Source organism: Oryctolagus cuniculus, chromosome 9 (genome assembly GCF_964237555.1).
Source record: "Oryctolagus cuniculus chromosome 9, mOryCun1.1, whole genome shotgun sequence".
In the NCBI taxonomy this organism is placed as follows: Eukaryota; Metazoa; Chordata; class Mammalia; order Lagomorpha; family Leporidae; genus Oryctolagus; species Oryctolagus cuniculus.
The window spans coordinates 93,833,006-93,847,330 of record NC_091440.1 but is presented as its reverse complement, the minus strand read 5'-3'; the positions used below and the strand labels follow the sequence as shown (position 1 = coordinate 93,847,330).

At 42.6% G+C, this 14,325-nt stretch overlaps 1 long non-coding RNA gene across 2 annotated transcripts in view; it reads right to left on the bottom strand.

Annotated features, from left to right (window-relative positions):
• Positions 1-8,035: 8,035 nt before the first annotated feature.
• Positions 8,036-14,325, bottom strand: part of LOC127492039 (uncharacterized) — a 38,508-nt gene continuing 32,218 nt past the window's right edge. The window contains exons 3-4 of one of the 2 annotated variants that reach the window (XR_011378667.1): positions 13,883-14,116; positions 8,036-10,218 (exon numbers count right to left, since the gene is read on the bottom strand). This is a non-coding gene — a long non-coding RNA (uncharacterized lncRNA). Of the gene's footprint in view, positions 10,219-10,998; positions 14,117-14,325 lie in introns of those variants that run through there. The other variant, XR_011378666.1, reaches the window with a different exon arrangement.

Below are 14,325 nucleotides of genomic sequence, written 5' to 3'. Positions count from 1 at the left end.
CTGTGATTGGTTAGACCTGCTAAAACCTCCAGGCTTTTGAGTTGAGATGCTAAGAGTTGTACTTGATGCAAAACAGGGGTAAGCAGCTCTCCCAGGAATTGCAACCATGTTCTAGTGGTGACAGGGTCTGGAGGAGAGGTCCTACCTTGATAGGACCCTGTCCCTGAAAGGAGAACCCGTAAATCCCCTCTGGAAGAAAATACCACAAATCAGATCTCATAGTAGCTCTACAAACAGCGTACACAAGGCAGTGTAAATTAGGACCCACTCAAAGACAGGATAAGTGACATCTGGAACACAGGAAGTCCAAAAGCTGCCCAAGAAAAGGTGAAAGAAAATTGAGTGCAAACAATATTTAAAGTGAATATGGCTGAGGATATTATGAAATTGGAGGAAGACAAGCAATCATAAACTGAAAAGGGTCTACAAATGACAAGTACAATACATACAAGGCAAATTACATCTAGACACATCTTCAGGAAACTCCAGGAAAATGAAGACAAACAGGAATGTTAAAATCCATAGAAAATGACTCGTCTTCAGTGTAGCAAGATGTGTGGTGAGATGGCACTGTTAGAGGATGGGCACGTTGGACAGGGTTGGGACACCCAGGATTGGCAGGACTTGGGGACTGTTCAGATGGATTGGACAAGGGAGACGATGGAGATAAGGATGCTTCTTCAGTTTCAGACTTGTGAAACACAGGGAGAAAAATACCAGTCAATAAGCTAAAAGTACACAAGGGAAGAAGAGTTTTGGAGGAAGATGATTGGTCCAGTCTTGAAGATTTGGAATTCCAGGTACCTGTAGGTAAATATTCTTACAGATAGTCCTGACTTAGGATGATTTGACTTATGATTTTATGATGGTGTGAGACGGCGACCTGCATTCGGCAGATACCACAATTGGAAGGTTGGGTTTGGAGCTCTCTTGGCTTACTGCTGTGGAATCAGATCTTCTTTGGGATGTTGGGCAGTGGCAGTGGCCACAGCTCCCAATCATTCCCACTATCACAGGGGATATAATTGACAGCCTGCAGTGCGCCAAGTGGCTGAGCTGCAGTGTGCAGGAGGTTGGATGGGTGCCATGCATTTTCCACATACAATATTTTCAATTTATGTTGTGTTTATCGAGTCATAACCCTATTATAAGTTGGAGGAATATCTGCACATATTTGGAACTTGGGGAGAAGAAATTTGGGTTACAGATTAAAATTACTGTTGCATGGTCATGCATGTTAAGCGTGACAGTCTGGGGACTGGCTGAGCTCCCTGGGAGAGTCCAGAAGGCCAGAAGGGCCTTCCAAGCAGGGCTCTTTGAGAATCAGAGGGGAAACTTTCTTGAAATGTCTGGGTCAAGGACACAGCCCTCCGTGTTCAGATTAAGTTGGACTGTGGTGAGACCTGGGTCTCTGATGCTCAAGTTCCTCCCTGGTGAGATTTCGATTGCATAGACTGAGACTAGAAGAGAAGCTGAGGAACATCAGCCATGAAGGGAGGAACAAAGGAAGACGGGAGTAGTGGTGCTCGGAGAGAAAGGTGTCCACATGGCCATGAAAACATCGAGGAGGTGCTATTCCAGAAACCGGGGGAAGACAGCATTTCACCAAGAGGGTGGATGAGAGAAATAAGACAGAACAATTTTTTTAGATTTTACATACAAACTCCCTGAATGACATTTTTGAAGACAGTTTCGGATGGTGAATGAAAACCAAAGACAGATCTGTTTTAAAGTTAATTTTTTCCCATTTTATTTGAGAGGCAGAGAAACAGAGAGAGATCTTCTATCGGCTGGTTCCCTCCCCAGATGCCCACAACAGACAGGGATGGGTCAGGCTGAAGCCAGGAGCCTGGAACTCAGTCCAGAGTTCCCATCCGAGTGGCAAGGACCTAACTACCTGAGCTGTCATCACTACACATTAGCAGGGATCTGGAATCAGGAGCCAAGCCTGGGCTCAGGACCCACCCACTCTGCTGTGAGAGGAGGGTGCCACAAGTGGCATCTTGACCACGGCAACAAACTCCCGTCCTTAAACACTGATCGTGTGTGTGCATGTGTGTGTGTGTGAAGAAGGAAGTTTGGGACAGGCCTTGTCACATAGTAGGTTAATCTGCCATGTAGGATATCTGCATCTCATATTGAAATCCCAGTTTGAGACCTGGCTATTCTGATTTAGATCCAGCTCCCTGCTAACGTGCATGGAAAGCAGCAGAGGATGGCCCAAGTATCTGAGTTCCCACCAGCCATTTCGAAGACTCAGATGCCTGGCTAGTTCAGCCTGGCCCAGATGGGAGTGACCCAGCAGATGGGAGATTCTCTCTCTCTCTCTCCCTCTCCCTCTCTCTCTCCCTCTCCCTCCATCCTGCCTGTCACTCTGCCATTCAAATAAATAATTTTTTTTTACAGGCACAGTTAGACAGAGAGAGAGAGAGGCAGGGAGAAAGGTCTTCCTTTTCCGTTGGTTCACCCCCCAATTGGCCGCTATGGCTGGCACATTGCGCTGATCCAAAGCCAGGAGCCAGGTGCTTCCTCTTGGTCTCCCATGCGGGTGCAGGGCCCAAGCACTTGGGCCATCCTCCACTGCCTTCCCAGGCTACAGCAGAGAGCTGGACTGGAAGAGGAGCAACTGGGACAGAATCTGGCGCCCCAACTGGGACTAGAATCTGGGGTGCTGGAGCCGCAGGCGGAGGATTAGCCAAGTGAGCCGCAGCGCCGGCCCAGGTAAATAAATATTAAAAACAAGAGGTGGGTATTGGTGTAGAACGGCCACAGACCTTGGAAGTGGACATAGTGAATACCAACATTGCCACAGACACTGATGCTGGGAAAAAGCTTGATTCCTTCTGCCAAATTAATTTTTTCTTTCTTTTTTTCCTTCTGTCCCTACCTCCCTCCCTTCTTTCCTTCCTTCAATCTTTCTTCCCCTTTCTTCCTTCCTTCCTTCCTTCCTTCCTTTCTTCCTCTTAAAAATTTTTTTTAAAAGATTTATTCATTTTATTTGAAAGAGTTACAGAGAGGCAGAGGCAGAGGCAGAGAGAGAGAGAGAGAGAGAGAGAGAGAGAGAGACAGAAGTCTTCCATCTGCTGGTACACTTTCCAAATAACTGCAATGGTCAGAACTGAGCTGATCCGAAGCCAGGAGCCAGGAGCTTCCTCCAGGTCTCCCCTGTGGGTCCGGGGGCCCAAGGACTTTGGGCCATCTTCCACTGCTTTTCCAGGCTATAGCAGAGAGCTGGATTGGAAGTGTAGCATCCAGTACTCTAACTGGCACCTATAAGGAACGCTGGCACTGCAGGTGGTGGCTTTACTTACTACACCACAGCACCAGCCCTCCCTTCTCTTTCTTTTTGAAAGGAAGAGGAAGAGGGTAGAAGGAGAAAAATCCAACCATAGCTGCATCCAATCTATATAAAGTCCTGTGCATGCTAACAATGAAAAAAAAAAACCTGTGACCTTATGTTTCAGATGATTTGGAGAAAAGTGATAATGCATGAGGTGCCTTACAGGGAGCAAAATGAACTGCAGAAGAGTAATGAGATCATGAGTGAAGAGAGAGGAGAGGCAGGCGCAGATGAGACAGAATGGAGGCCTGAGACTTTGGGTCGCTAACAGCTGACATAGAAACTGTAGCTTGGGCACTAAAGAACCATTTCGCTATCCTCATTGCCTTGCATAATTTACTTGACCTAGATCATAGGAATGATGGACAAACTATTAAAAATGATTCTGGGTACATAAGGAAGAAAGAAATGGGCCACTGCACTGTAATTATCTCTCAGTGTGTTTGCAACAGATGTTCAATGGGAAGCCCCAAATGCTTACTGCTAGTTGCTACGCAGGGCTCAGTATAGAACAGCTTGTGCGAGCTCCGGGCCCAGGACGCTGTGCTGTGAAAATGGGCCGCAGTCATCAGCTCCACTGTGATGATCGTGAACAGACCCTGTTGTAGCACCCTGGGGCTTGTGCATGAGGTAAGTTTTCTATTTCTAACCTAGGAATAAATTACTCTGTATGTCATTTTTGCATAATCAAAATGCAATGCCATGTGGGTTAGCCACAGACATTATCAATACAAAACAGTGTTTTAGGATGCATGCATATGTCAGGAACATACATTTTTTTTCATTGATTTATGAGAAATTTCTTTTTACAAAACATTTATGTATTCAAAATGCAGAGAGACACAGATACGCACGTGGAGAGCTTCCTTCTCTGGGTCACTACCCAAATGCCTGCATCAGCTTAGGCTGGGCCAGGCTGAAGTCAGGAGACAGGAATCCCATCCAGGACCCTGCATGGGTGGCCAGAACCCGAGCGCTTGAGCCATCAGCTGCTGCTTCCCAGGCTGCACGTTAGCAGGAAGCTGGAATCATAAGTACAGCCAGGACTTGAACCCAGGCACCTACCCCTCTATGGAATGCAGGTGAATGTCACAATGATTCATGGGAAATTCCTGCAGTGAAGACAGCTAATGTTCACTTACTAGCTAGTTTTTGAGGTTTTAGAGCAATGTGGACTAAGATTCATGCAAACAACCTTTATATTACAAATAGAAGTTACTGGGGCTGGTGCTGTGGCGTAGTGGGTTAAGCTGCTGCTTGCAGTGCCAGCACCCCATGTAGGTGCCGGTTTGAGTCCCAGCTGCTCCACTTTCAATCCAGCTCTCTGCTATGGCCTGGGAAAGCAGTAGATGCGTGGGAGACCAGGAACAATCTCCTGGTTCCTGGCTTTGGATCTGGGGAATGAAGCAGCAGATGGAAGACCTTTCTCTCTCTCTGCCTCTGCCTCTCTGTAACTCTGCCTTTCAAATAAATAAACAAATCTTTAAAAAAAAAGAAGTTACTACTATTTGGTATTAATAAAATTCTCAATATATTTATTTTAACCAGAGAACACTAGTTTAGAAATTGAGTAAACATAAGTTTGGAGACACTAATAGGATAAAAGTGAATTTTTAAAAAATCTTTAAAATGGGAATCCTTAATGGAAAAACGTTTTAAAAATTGAAATAGCAAAAAATCAACTGATGAAAGCAAAATTCTTTTTTTCCCTAAGCTAGTATATAACGTGTAAAACAAGTATGTTCATAGACTTCCTAAATTAGTAACTGTGGGAAAGTTTGCTATGAAACATTAATTGATCTTAGCTCAATAAAGAACTGAATTTGGACTTAATGCAAAGAATACTTTAGTGATTTGTCATTAGGAATCTGAAGGACTAGCACGGAAGCAGGCTTTCTTGCTTTGAATACAGTGTTGAAACTGCAGTGAGATGTTCATGGCCAGTGTACAGATGGAAATGACATTTTCCTCACGCCACTCCACAGAAGTGAAAGACCTGGCACGGCATGGTTCCCAAGGTCTAGTCCACACGCCTAGATCCCGAGAGGAGACTTCCCTTGGATCTAGGCATTTACTCAGGAGACAAAACTTCCTAAGCAGCACACCCTCACTTGCTGCTGTGATCACATCTCGCAAGTGGATAGGAAATTCTACCTTTGTTAACCAGCTTGTCCTCAACGATCTCCTGTTTCCAACATGGGAAGTGAGATACTCAGCAGACTCATAGAATGGCAGATGTCCTAAATAGCACTCTGGCCTCAGAATCAGCCCTAAAGGCATTCGGATCTGGCTGAAAAGCCCATGAGAGTATTTCAGGCATGGAAAGCCAAGACACTCTGGCAAAAGATCTCTGTGAGTGAGATCCCAGTGGAAAGAACAGGTCTTCAAAGAAGGAGGTACCTTTCTCTGAAGGGAGGAGAGAACCTCCACTTTGACTATGACCTTGTCTAAACAAGATAAGAATCGGAGAATTCAGAGGGCTTCCATAGCCTTGGAAACTCATGACTGGAGCATAGGGTGATTACTGATGCCATAGACAGGAGTGTCAATTGGTAAAGTCAACAACAGGAGTCACTGTGCACTTACTCCTCATGTAGGATCTCTGTCCTTAATGTGCTGTGCATTGAGATTTAATGCTATAACGAGTACTCAAACAATATATTTCACTTTGTGTTTCTATGGGGGTGCAAACTGTTGAAATCTTTACTTAATGCATACTAAACTGATCCTCTGTAAAAAAAAAAAAAAAAAGAAAAAAAAAAAGAAAAGAAACTATCAACTCCCAACTTGACTCTCACTGGGATTAAACATGACACTAGGTCTGATCTGATTTTATCATCATTAAAAAAAAAATCATCTATTATTTTTCACTTTATGTTTCTGTGAGGGAGCAAACTGTTGAAATCCTTACTTAATGTATACTAAGCTGATCTTCTGTATATTAAGATAATCGAAAATGAATCTTGATGTGAATGGAAGGGGAGAGGGAGTGGGAAAGGGGAGGGTTGTGGGTGGGAGGGACGGTATGGGGGGAAGCCATAGTAATCCATTATTCGTACTTTGGAAACGTATATTCATTAAATAAAAGTTAAAAAAAAATGATGTAGTTTTATTGACATTTACAGCTCTTATCTATCAGCAAAACAAAAACAATTCCACAAACATTTTTAGTTTGTTATAAATGCAATCACTTAGGTCTTTTTAATTTTTAAAGTTTTGATTAATATGTAGCACTTGCACATTTTTAAGTTATATAGTGCAGCATTTCAACACATGTATATCGTGTAAACTGGTCATCTCTGTCATATAACCCAGATATCTCACCTCTGGATGTGTATCTAAGGAAATGAAATTACTATTCTTTTTGAAAGATTTATTTATTTATTTGAAAGGCAGAGTTAGAGAGAGAGAGATATCTTCCATCTGTTGGTTCACTCCCCCAGATGCCCACAATGGCCGGGACTGGGGCAGGCACATAGTCAGGGAGCTGGATCGGAAGTGCAGCAGCCAGGAATCGAACCGGTGCCTAAACGGGATGCCAGCATTGCAGGCAGTGATTAACTGCTACTCCACAACACCAGCTCTGAATTACTATATTTTTAAAATGTATTTTCCTTTATGTTCTCTTCCTTTTTCTATGTGTTTGCTCCCTCTTGCATAATTCTCCTTGGGGGACTAAAGACCTGGTGCTTGCAAGCCTGCATCTCACTGTGCCTTGGAGGAGTGGGGCAGTAATGATGATGTCACAGTCATGGCAAGGGTCGTGGCTTCCAAAGCTTTGCGACCCTCTCCTGCCCTGTGAGGTGACAGCACTTCTGCTGTCATATGGGGCCTAGGTTCCCAAGGGGCCTGCTGTCTCCTCTCATTTTTCCTAAGTCTTAGTCAAACATCGGAGGATGGGAGATCTCTCTTCCTCTCTCTCTCTTTTTCACTCTGCCATTCAAATAAGTAAGTAAAGCTTTAAGAATGTTTTCTTCCTATTTTTATTATATCTGGAACTTACTTTTAGGGCCTTCCTAATTCATCTGTTGTCATGATTAATAGACAATATTAATATTAATAGACAATATTAATTCATCAATAGACTCAGGTAAGATGTCCATGAGTGTAAACACTGCAAGTTAGCATGGGAAGAGTTACTGTGCTTTTAAGTGGAAGTTTTAATGGGAATAATGCCCAAAGATACAATAGGAGTTTCTTCTCTTAATACCTTAACAAAATTTAAATTTTTTAAAAAGAAGTGCCATGTTTTGATAATCAATGATTGTTTATAGCCCTCGTCTCTTCCATTGAGGAACAGTGTTTTTTTTTTTTTCTTTTCTTTTTTTCTCTTTATACTGTTTGTTGGACTCTTTTACTTAGAGTAGGGTTAACTATACGATCATTAAGCATTTTGAAAATGGATCATTGTAAAAATTGAGGGAATCCAAGAGGGAGGGGGAGGAAGGGTTGGAGTGTGGGCAGGAGAGGGTAGAGGGGAAGTGACCCTGTGTTCCTGAATCTGTATATATGAAATACATGAAACTTATATAACTTAAATACAATTTAAAAAATAGTCCTAAAAATAAAATACATAATCTAATTTCCTTTTGGTTTATATCTTGTAAAATAATCTAATTTTCTTCAGACCTTAATTACCCATTAGTTATATTTTCTCATTCTACTAATTTCCTTTTGGTAGTCTATTCATTCATAAAATTATGTTCTCAAATGTAATGACAACTTTGGTAAGAATGTTGTGTATGTATTTGCTGGAATTATAAAAGTACCATAAGTGTGATTGATGCAATAAAATCTATTCTTGAACGATATGCCCAATGTCATCATATTTTCTTTTATAGTCTCATCTTTTATCTTTTAATTTTCTGATAACCTTTCTAAATTATTAAATGTTTTTTCACTCATAAAATTAATATTACAGTTCAGCTGAATCAGTAAGTATTTCCCAAATGTGGACAAAGAAACACAGAGAGTATTTTGAAACCTGATATTCTTATTTTAGTAATTTATTGTGATTGTGGTTCATTGTCATTAAATGCCTTAAAATATTATTTTAAGTGAATTATTTAATTTTATGGAATATAAAATAATTTTTAACCAAAACCCTTCTTGGACAGAAGGATTGTCCCTTCCCCCAAAATTATAAACAATGGATAACATCCGTGCCAACTATATATAAATGTGGCTCCTTGTATGTCTACTCAGGATATATGCTACTTCAGGAAAAAATGTTCCAATAGCAACCCTGCAGAGTGTAGGACAGTACATGCACTCTAATGTCTTAATTTTGGCCATCATCTAAATACATATGTAGCATGTTTTACATCTTTGCATTTGTTGATTTGGAAAAAAATAGTCTCCAGTTACAATAAAATAACCTAGACCAGATCCAGATTTGAGCTCCTACAGTAACCAACTGGAAACAGGGAAAAACATAGCAAACAGCAGATTTCAGATACTGACCAACAGGCACTGCGGTCAGAGAGCCCTGAATGCACGCCTCTCTGCAGCATGAGGAGGGAGCAAAGGGAGCCCAGTGGGTTTAGCAGCCTGAGGATTCTGAGGTCAGAGGCAGGGGAGGCCAAGGGTGCAGGAATTAGCAGATCCAGATGCAAGGAAGGTGAGAGCTCACATCCACAGGGAAATAAACCTGGGGGTTTGTGAAAAGATCCCCTCTGGTCTTCGACTGATGAAAACTACTGAGATCCTAGGAAGAGCCACCAGGAAACAGCGACCAAACCATCTGCACAGCTCACATGGGGGCAGGAGTGAACACAGGAATAAGTTAGTCAATGTTCACACCAAACAGAGAGGTCAGACTTTAGATGAGTCACTTGAAGTTCAAACTCTACACCAGGTACAGGGAGTTTTAGAAATTAAAGGACAACAATGCCTGACAGGAGGGCGCCTCACAAAGTGTCAGGCTCTTTTTTTCAGGCTTACCTGAGATAACTCTTAAAGTATGCCAAGTCCTCATTTGGGCAACTCTATTGCCGTGGAACAGTACTGAATAAATATCTCACTCCAGCATAGAGACCACAGAGCAGATGTATTGCGGTACAGCTGGCCTACGAAATGAACGTATAGAAAAGATGGATGTTGTGTGGTATACTGATGGCAGTAGTTATGTGAAAGAAGGAGTTAGAAAGTCAAGTTCTACCATAGTGGATCTTACTCAGGTGATAGAAGCTCAGGGATTATCAACTAAGACTTCAGCTCAAATGACTGAACTTAGGGCTTCAATGAGAGCCTTGCAATTAGGAGAAGGTCAACCAGTTAATACTTATTCAGAGTCCAAATATCCTTTCCTTGTGTTCCATGCACATATATAGCAAGTTGGAGAAAAAGAGGCCTACTGACCGCAAAGAATTGTTCCATTAAAATGGAAAAGAGACATTAACTCTCCTTCAGGCAGTACTAGAACCTTTAGAATCCTCATGCTGTCACTTCCAGTTGGTGAAACCAAAAGAAAGATAGCCAGGCTAGCAAGGGTAATGCACTAGCAGATAAGGAAGCAAGAAAGAGCTGCTGGATGGGAGGTTCTAGAAATGGCTGTAATACCTGAGCCTGTAGAGATAACTAAAAATCCTTACTGTACTGAGCCTGCGATAGAGTGGGCCCAACCACAAGGTCATACTAAAGATTCCAGTAGATGATAGACTTTAGATCATAAGGTTATACTCCCAGGGGTCCCTCAGTGGAAGATCATTAAGTACATACATGAGTTTATGCATTTGGGAAGAGGAGCTTTAATGAAAAAGTTTCTCAGGTATCTGGTTGGGGGAGGAATACATGCTGTCATAAGAGAAGTAACTCATTCCTCTCCCATCTGCAGAATAGCCCTGGTCATCACATCCAGCCACCTCCTTTGCTTGCCCCTGTACAAAGAAGAGGGACAGGGTGAAGGTCAGTGGCTAGACTTCATCAACCTGTCCTCAGCAACTAAGTATGAATACTGGTCTTTATTGACACTTTTACAGTCTGGTCCTGTCGCTCCCCCTCTTCATGGAGGAACGACACTAAGCCCTGCCTAGGCTTCATATCCGAGTCACGGCACCATTATGTCACTCCCCCTCTTCATGGAGGAACGACACAGGACCCTGCGCTGTTCTTTTGTCTGCTCGGCCCTCCCCGGGTTTGCTACTGGTTCTTCCCGGGTTGGCTACCGTCCCTTCCACCTCCGTGGAAGGGCGGTTCCCCATAGCCACTTTCCACACTTCCGCGGGGGAGCGGCACACCGCCGGCCGGCTCTCTCGGGGGCTGCACAGGTGTTCCTTCAGATAGATGTTCCCCTTAGATGTTCCTGGTGCATGTTGTCTCTCTCCTCCTTTATAGTCCTCTTCCGCCAATCCCAACTCTGCTACCCACACGCCGAGTACGCTGCTCTCCTCCAATCAGGAGCAGGTCCTGCTGTTTATTGGTTGAACTGGAGGCAGCTGTGTAGAAGCTGTTACTCCCTTCTCAGCGCCATATTGTGGGAAAGTAGATGCATAGAATAAGTCTTAATTCCAGTAACAGTCTAGTCCGAGTTGCTCCCCACACTGCCCTCCCCCCACTGCCTCGCCAGGTGATATATGCTTATAAAGTCTTTATTGATTCTGTGTTTTGTTACTCAGAAAGTCCCTGCAGATTACTCAGAAAGTAACTAAAGGTGTGTGATATTTCATTGCATAGGATTTCCTGAAATCTATGCTTCTTCAAAAGTAGTTTTCAATTGCTCATTCATTTTTTTTTTAAAAAACACATCAAGGTTTCAAGGGGATGTTTAGTGGCATCTGAAGTTTTTTCTAGTATCTCAAGGAACGTAATAATTTTCCTCTAAGTCCCATGAACCTAGGAATGGACTTACAACAAGGATTCCTAGAGTTCTTAAGCTCCTGTACCTGCTGCATGTCTTTCTCCCAACAGGTGGATTATAAATCCAGCTGGTGAAAAACAAGACTTTAACATCATGAGAAGTGCAAGTTTTATAAAGGTCATCATGCCTCTGATTACTATAATTATTTCAAAGCCATTTGTTTCAACTACACTGACAACCAATCCACCTAACCTTACAAATGCTGTTGAGGTATCATCCAGTGTATTTTGGCAACACATCTGGAGGCCTGTACTTCCCTAAAATATGTCATCACAGCTCCACTTGGAAAAGGCAATGTACTAGAATAATTTTGGTCGTAGAGGAAGCATTATGTTTGTTATTATTATATAGTAAGTATAAAATTCATGATCTATGAATTCATATCATCTTGGTATTCCAAAGATTATATATTTATAGAATATGAATATTGAGAAATTTTTGGAAATGATTACTATAGATAAAACTCACATTAAATATGAAGTATACCCCTCAATCAATCCTACCTGGAAGGGACCCTACCAGGTGCTGCCGAGTACTCCTACCTCAGTAAAACTGCAGAGTATCCAAAAGTGGGCACACTCAGCACTCAGCATAGATGAAATTTCTGCCTTTTGAATCTTCATAGGTGCACACAGACAATAAATCTGCCTGCTCTTGTTAACCAACTGAAGATCTCAATACCTCTTCAAAAGGCAGAGAGATAAGTGAAACCTTTGCCTTTATCATATCAAAGCTGTAGTACTTTCTGGTAGAAATGCTTTACCTACCTTTTCTCCTGCTTCACTATGGGCAGGAACTCCCCTCAGTGAGTTCTTCAATTGTAACACTAAAAGATCTTACTACATCCCTTGAAGCTAATTTTAAAAATGTGTCCATTGTCTGGGGCAACCTAACCTACACTCCGGTTAGTTTTTATAGCAAGTACCCAAATTTGTGGATGGGGTGTCCAAGGTAGTTATGGATAACCAATAAGCCTTAGAAATGTACTGACAGAACAAGGGGGAGCATGTGCAATGATTAACAGAACCTGCTACTCTAACAGTAGTTTGCTCACTGAAAAAGACATTGCAGATCTTTATGGTTTAGATGGTTTTATAATCTACACAGAAACAACCATCTATTAGCACCCACTATTTGGGAAACAATAGAAAATATTCTTTCTTGTTCTCATACTAATAGATGAAGTTGCATGTTTCAGAATTTGACAGTTTCTCAAAATAATGATGAGCGGGCAAGGACCACAGCCATTGGCAATGACTGACAAAAATTCTCATGAGATGGTTCCATTAGATGGGACAAGAAGAGATTTCTAAACCCAATATTGGCAGGACCCTGCCCTTGATCAACAGGAGGTAGGTACAGAAGATGGTTCATCACCCTTTAGTGCCCTCTTAAGATTAAGGGTTGGAAATCTCTGGGAGTGAGAGTGATACAGGATGAGGTAGCCAGGCTCATGGAGCTGGAAGTCACGGGCCACAGGCCCCACCTCATACCATTCTGTCTGCCTATTTGCCATTCAAACCTCCCCCTTCCTTGTATGTCTCCTGTATCTGGAACCTGTGAGTGGGGCTCCATGTAGCCACTCCCCTTCCGATCACATGAAAGAGGCCCACAATTGGGAGGGGACTCTTTTTTGTCAGAGGCCCAATGAGGGAGTGCTGCAGGAGCCCTCTTTCTACTTCCCCTCCCCCATCCCTTTTCTCCATCTGGCCCACTCCTCTCCTCAACTATGCCCGTGTGTGTGTGTGTGTGTGTGTGTGTGTGTGCTTTCTCACCTTTGAAATAAACTACCACTTTGTGTACCATATATATGCCCATGCTTAGAATGCTTCTCTGGGTAGAAGGCAAGGACCTGGAATAATTAAACACCACCTGTGCCACTAGAGTGCCAATGAATTCTAGAAATGTAACACATTACAAGAAAAGTTGTCAAATGACAATGATATAAAGGATAAAGAATGAAGTACAGGACAAAGATTATTCAAATATGCAGTTATTGATCTTATATAATGAGACAGCATAAAATTGGATCAAAGTAGTCAAAATCCTAATATAAAGGAAAATGCATATGCAGATAAGAAAGTCACACAGTATTCTAGATATTGAAGAGAAAAATAAAGGGGCTTTGTGGTTCTTGCTCAATAGGTAAGGAGGAGCAAAGCTGGACTGACGGAAAACCAACACTTTTCCCTGACTTGTCAGACTACTGAGGTTGCAGCATAAATTACACCTCAAAATCTGGGAGAGCAGATACAGACTCGCAGCAGAGAACAGCTCACCTGAAGCAGAAGCCCCGGGACACAAACTGCTGGAACGCAGAGCTGTAATTCTTTGTGATGTAGGCAGGCAGGTGGATAAAATCGGTTAGATTTGTGAGCTGGAAGACCACCCCCTCTGTGTGATCTCATGCCCCTACCTGATCCCACCTGGATGCCTACCTGCCAATCAGACTACGTAACCAATCCCCTTTGGGAGTGAATAAAAGGCCTGGAACACTGTGGGCCCTTCACTTGTTGCACCCTTGTTGCCCTGTGTTCTCAGGACATGGTCTCCTTCCTGCCTCTTCTTTCCTGCTTTCTGCCTGGTATGGACCCAACTTAGCTTCTAGACTTCTTTCTACCCTAATTAAAGCCCTCACTTTCCTGTGTATTTCTCTCACTGAATAAAATCCTTAAAAAACTTACCATGTTGTCTGGTCTATTTGAGCCAGTACTCAGAATTCTTTGAATAGATGGCAAGAACCCACAGGATTATTAACATCAAAAATTATTAATAAGCTGGATGATATCACTTGCAGTTGAATATGGACTAGCTTGAGAGTGAGAAATTCCTTGGTGATGCATTCTTAGAGAGCTCCCATACATTCATGGATTTTTCCTCCAGCACACAACCATGTTCTTAAAAGGAAGATTCCCCTCCTGGTTATAACAGGGAAAAAGGAAAAGTCAGCAAATTAAAGTAGACTCTTATCATTCTCTCTAGGAAAGTCTTGATTTACAAGAGAAAAGACTTTGTTAGGGCCCCATTCCGAAGGGTGGAGGAGCAGTTAGCCAAGACCAGCCCTTCCTAGCCTTCTTGTTTCAACTAAGGGGAGAGAGAATCCCAGCCTAGAGACTCAGAGCTGCTA